Source organism: Lactuca serriola, chromosome 7 (assembly GCF_051521515.1).
Source record: "Lactuca serriola cultivar US96UC23 chromosome 7, Lser_US96UC23_V15, whole genome shotgun sequence".
In the NCBI taxonomy this organism is placed as follows: Eukaryota; Viridiplantae; Streptophyta; class Magnoliopsida; order Asterales; family Asteraceae; genus Lactuca; species Lactuca serriola.
In genome coordinates this window covers 69448670-69454766 of record NC_136414.1, presented here as the reverse complement: position 1 = coordinate 69454766, position 6097 = coordinate 69448670, and the positions used below count along the sequence as shown (strand labels likewise).

At 39.1% G+C, this 6097-nt stretch overlaps 1 pseudogene across 2 annotated transcripts; it reads left to right on the top strand.

Annotated features, from left to right (window-relative positions):
- The first annotated feature begins 3233 nt into the window (after positions 1–3233).
- On the top strand, positions 3234–5858 carry LOC145061096 (transmembrane 9 superfamily member 11 pseudogene; annotated as a pseudogene). 2 transcript variants are annotated; one of them, XR_013687103.1, is made up of 2 exons: positions 3234–3389; positions 3620–5858. The product of XR_013687103.1 is annotated as a transmembrane 9 superfamily member 11 pseudogene, transcript variant X1 (transcript). The 2 variants fall into 2 exon arrangements; XR_013687104.1 differs by having other exon boundaries at positions 3246–3389; positions 3630–5858.
- The last annotated feature ends 239 nt before the right edge of the window (positions 5859–6097 follow it).

The following is a 6097-nucleotide window of genomic DNA, read 5'->3' as shown; positions in this document are numbered from 1 at the left end:
TAGAAACCCCTCACCATGAGTTTACGGCTGTAAACTCATGGGGAGTTGTCCCAGGGCCGTAAACACCATATAGAGAGTTTACTCTTGGAGAGTAAACTCCATTCCTAAGCCATTCACATTCTTAAATGTTACCCAGGACACCCCAAACACTTAACCAAAGTGTTTTCCGCTCCTTAGAGTGCGTATACTTGTTTAATTAGTATTAAATGTACTAATTGTATGTGAACATATGTTATCATATGTTAAATAGGTCACTAAGTGTGTCCAAGTCTTTACTTGACACAGAGCACCCAACCGACACCTTCGTCGGATCCACTTACACAAGGTGAGTTCATACCCCTGAATGAACCTTTTAAATGTTTTTACATGTTTTATAGGGGGAGATACAAGTTAAACATGCCATTTATCATATCAATCACATGTGATTGATAACCCGCATGCACAAGGATTTACCACACTGTTAACTGTTTTACCAAGTAAGATACTATAAATGGTTTTCCAAAAGGTTTTCACTTGTTCAAAACTCTTACTTATACTGTTTTTATCAAAGTTCATTTCAAACTGGTTTATGAAAAGTTTCCAAGGAATTTCTAAAGGTTTTCAAACTTATTTTACAAAGGAATAGAAGTCGTGATTTTCCTAATATATAAAGGTTTTTCCAAAGTTTTCGTCTATGTTTTTATAATTCTACTTGGTTAAGATACCACTGCGTTATTTATGTTTAGTTAATACCTCCACTTCGCGATACACTTATACTTGAGAACGTCTCCACTTCATGATACACTTATACTTGAGAACGCCTCCACTTCGTGATACACTTATACTTGAGAACACCTCCACTTCATGATACACTTATACTTGAGAACGCCTCCACTTCGTGATACACTTATACTTGAGAATGCCCCCACTTCATTATACACTTATACCTGATAACACTTCCACATAGTTAGATGTATGCCTGTGCTTGTATAAATGCATATAAATAATGTTTGAAGGACTTAGGAAGGCTTGTTCGCCCTATTTCCTTTTCTTCGTTGAGATGTGGTCTGGTGGGATCGGTTGTCCGTCCGAAGGTCGTTTGATCATTAATTATATATTATGTATGCAAGCATAGTCATATGCGTTTACATTAGTCAGTTTAGTTATGAGTCTCTACCTCTAGTTCAACACTTATATTGGAAACCCACTACCCACTATTTGGGATGCATCTTTGGGACACGGCCTTCTCCGTCGTCTAGTTGGTAACCAGAGTCTCCTGTAGGGAGAGCGGACATTGTGTGTATAGATCTATACGGGATTGACACCCCCGCACCCTGACTGCTAGCTACAGTCCACGGCCTACCAAGCCAAGGGGTGACAAATGTCACATTTTATAGACGCTTGTAGGGCGTCAGGTACTCTAGTGTCGATTAGTATGGTTACGAGTATCCCAGGTTACCTTATAATTCATGGCCTTAAGGTAACGATATTTCACCAACAATTTACACTGTGTGCTGGAAACCCACTCTCAGAGTCACACTATTTTTAGACCTTGCTAGCTGTATCTTTCATTTGATACTGTCTGCGGTCTGTATTCTCTGTTTTAGACCTTACTAGCCGTACCTTTCATTTGGTACCGTCTGGGGCCTGTGTCTCCCTTTGTTAGACTGGGCCACGCGTGTCGTTTATTCGATACTCTCCTGGAGTCTATGATTCCTTTGCCTTAGTCAGCAGTCTTCACTGTTGAGGCATATCTTATTTCCCTGATTCCTCTTGCTTTCTTTAATAATCAAATTCTGTATTTTGATAATGATAGCGATTAAGGGAAAACTACCTTTTTACCACATAACTCCGTCCAGTCTTGGTAGAAGACTGCTTTTATTAAAGAAAATATAGGATTTTCCGGAAAAGACACTAATGTAATGGATACTCTAAAACTACCACTTTTATTAAAGTTATTTGGATAAAATGACACTTAATACTTATGAACTCACCAGCATTTGTAAAAATGCTGATACTCGCTTTTCAAATAACTTGTATTCTCAGGTTAGCATTAGACAGGTACATCCCCGGAGCTGATGATGAAGATAACTTAGTACCATGTTGTACTTACTTATATTTACTTGTATTACTTTGATGTATTGTAATGTAAACCATGTAAAACTATTACTATTAATGCAATGGTTGTTGTACTTTGATTACTATAATGCATGTGTTGTGATACTTGACATGACGTCATCCACCCCAGAACGTTTTCGCCGTTCCGGTTTTGGGGTGTGACAGGTTGAAAATAATATTTGGATGGAAATTGTGATGATTTTGTAATTGTGATGATTTTTGTAGAGGATTTTACCCTGGTGGATAAATTAAGCGATTTAGATGGGGAAATTGATTTCGATGAATGGTTCATGGTAGTAATGATGATTTAGGCTTCTAGGGCTTGGAATTGGGGGTTGAACTATTATATAGTTAGACCAACACTTAATCATTCTTTATTCACAAACTTATTTATTTTGTTGTCAAATGAGCAATGAGCATGAGAAATGAAGGATGTGGGGAGTGAGGTTCACCGGAGCCGGAAAAGAAGGTCTCTTTCAAAGTAAAAAATCACTTGCAAAAAAGATTAGGTGGGTTCTTGCACGAGTGTGAGATGGAGTAGTCGTTGATGGTAGCCAAAGAGAATGACAGTGAAAATGGTGGAAGTGGTGATCATAAGTAATTATGGTCGATGATATTGGTCATACAGTTGAACATGAAGATTAATCACTATCTTCGCTCGCAAGTCCCATAGTCGGAACTCACCTTACATTCTAATTTATACGGTAACTTCTTGATCCCAAAAACATTTTGAAAAAAATATAATTGTAAAGCCTAATTAATTATGTTCTTTTTTCAAATTGCACACGCATAAAGAGGGTGACATATGGATATGAAAATGAATGATGTGCGTTTAGAGATAACAATCAAAGATGGTGAAGGTGGTTATCAATGATGAAAGAGGGGTGATGGTGGTGGTGAAAGACACATATGAAGATGATGGGGTTGAGGTGAGTGGGATGAGATTGGAAAGTGGGGTGGTGTTGTGGGGATTTGTTAAGTTTATATATCAAGGGATGATGATTTGTTAAAATCACAAGGATGTAATCTATCCATTTTTTCAATTAGTGACTAAAACATTCAATTTGACCAAACAATAGGGACCAAAAATGTAATTTAATCAAAAGAAATCGATGACAAAAGCTTTACTAAAAGGTTAAAATGGTCATTCGGCACTCTCGATGTAGTCATGAAGTATCACCGACGATATTTATATCCATAGATCGCTTTTGTTTCTCTAGACATCTCTGGGAAAATCTCGAAGTGCAGCAAGAAGGACCATCTTCCCTAATTTTCCGAGCCCTAAAGTACAGGTCAGTTCAATCTCGATGCAATCTCTCCCTTTTTTCTGTTCTTACAGTTCAATTGATTTCCCTTTCTATTCATTGTTTCGATTTCTCGATTACATTCTAGTTACTAATCACATTCAAACTCTTTCGATCTAAACAAAAAAACATACAATTTTCCCTTTTATGATCTCAATTCATCTTCACGGATTTAAACCAACATTGAATTTTTACTCTTTTTGCCTATTGCAAACTAGGGTTTTCCAGATCTGACACGGTGATTACACGATTATGGATTTTTTCGATAAATTCAAGATCTGGGGTTTGTTGATCTGTTTGATATCTCAATTCGCCCATGGATTTTACCTCCCTGGTAGTTACCCTCACAAATACGTCATAGGCGATCCATTATCCGTAAAAGTCAACTCCTTGACTTCAATCGATACAGAAATCCCTTACAGTTACTACAGCTTACCCTTCTGCAAACCCCCAGAAGGTGTAAAAGACAGTGCTGAAAACCTCGGTGAACTTCTAATGGGTGATCGGATTGAAAACTCACCATATAAGTTCAAAATGTACAAAAACGACACCCAAATCTTTCTTTGCCAAACGAAACCATTATCCAGTGAAGAATACAAGCTCTTAACAAACCGGATCGATGAGATTTACCAAGTCAATCTAATCCTTGATAACTTACCAGCCATTCGTTACACCAAAAGAGACACTTACTACCTAAGATGGACAGGGTACCCAATTGGAATCAAAGTTCAAGACGCATATTACGTGTTTAATCACTTAAAGTTCACAGTGTTGGTTCATAAATACGAAGAAACAAATGTTGCGAGTGTCATGGGAACCGGTGATGCCGCTGAAGCGATTCCGGTTGGGAAACCGGAATCCGACATTCCGGGGTACATGGTTGTCGGATTCGAAGTAACTCCTTGTAGTGTCAAACACAACCCCGAATCCCTAAAGAATTTAAAAACTTACGATAACTACCCCTCCACGATTTCTTGTGAAGAGAACACAGTCAACATGGCTATAAAGGAAAACGAGCCGATAGCATTCACATACGATGTCACATTCGTGGAAAGCGACATCAAATGGCCATCAAGATGGGACGCGTATTTGAAAATGGAAGGAGCAAAAGTCCATTGGTTTTCAATCTTGAATTCCCTCATGGTGATTACGTTTCTAGCCGGAATTGTTTTGGTAATCTTTTTGAGAACCGTTCGACGCGATTTAACACACTACGAAGAACTCGATAAAGAAGCGCAAGCACAGATGAACGAGGAATTATCCGGATGGAAGCTCGTCGTAGCCGACGTGTTCCGCGCCCCGGAAAATCCCGCGCTCCTCTGCGTAATGGTCGGAGACGGTGTTCAAATCCTTGGAATGGCGGTCGTCACCATCATGTTTGCCGCTTTGGGATTCATGTCGCCGGCGAGCCGCGGAACTTTAGTCACCGGAATGTTGATTTTCTACATGATACTTGGGATTCTCGCCGGATACGTTGCCATCCGTATGTGGCGGACGATATTCTCCGGCGATCACAAAGGATGGGTATCCGTGTCATGGAAAGTCGCGTGTTTTTTCCCGGGAATCGCGTTTTCCATTCTTTTCGTTTTAAACTTCCTCCTATGGGGATCCCATTCCACCGGCGCGATTCCATTCTCGTTGTTCGTAATCCTAATCCTTTTATGGTTTTGCATTTCCGTTCCTTTAACTTTCGTCGGCGGTTACTTCGGTGCAAAAGCGAATCACATCGAGTACCCCGTACGCACAAACCAAATCCCGCGTGAAATCCCATCCCAAAAATACCCTTCGTGGCTACTTGTCCTTGGTGCGGGAACTCTACCCTTTGGTACCCTTTTCATCGAACTTTTTTTCATCATGTCGAGTATTTGGATGGGGCGCGTGTACTATGTGTTTGGGTTTTTGTTTGTGGTGTTGATTCTTTTAGTGGTGGTGTGTGCGGAGGTGTCGTTGGTGTTGACATACATGCATCTTTGTGTTGAGGATTGGAAGTGGTGGTGGAAGTCTTTCTTTGCTTCGGGTTCGGTGGCGTTATATATCTTCTTGTATTCAATTAACTATTTGATTTTTGATTTGAAGAGTTTGAGTGGGCCCGTGTCGGCTACACTTTACTTGGGGTACTCGTTGTTGATGGTTCTAGCCGTGATGTTAGCCACGGGAACCGTTGGGTTCCTTTCGTCCTTTTGGTTCGTGCATTACTTGTTCTCATCGGTGAAGCTTGATTAAAAGGTGGGTAGATCATACGGGTTGATATTTGTCTTTGTACTTGTCAGAAATACGAATAATTGAGTTGAGTATTTTTTTTTTTGGGTATTGTAGTTTGATAACAAGAACTTAGTTAAGTACTACATACGAAAGGAGAAGATGATTGATAGGTAGTTTGTTTGTTTGTGGGATGTGTTTCTTGTTTTGTTGGATGTACGAATTTTTATTAAAAAAGGGTTCCATTTTATGTTGGTATTTTGGATCTATATATTAAGAGAAAATGAACATGTGAAATTTCAAATCTGGGATTATATGTGATCTGGGAATTCTGGTTTGATTTACAAGGAGGATTGAAATGGGTGCAAAAGTATCCCACTACTAAAAATTACACTACTTTTGTATAAAGTTTATGGAAAATTTACTTTGGTTTATTTATTTATTTTTTTTTCGGTTTTACCACCAAAGCAATAGGTTTCCATTTTAAATACGAGGAT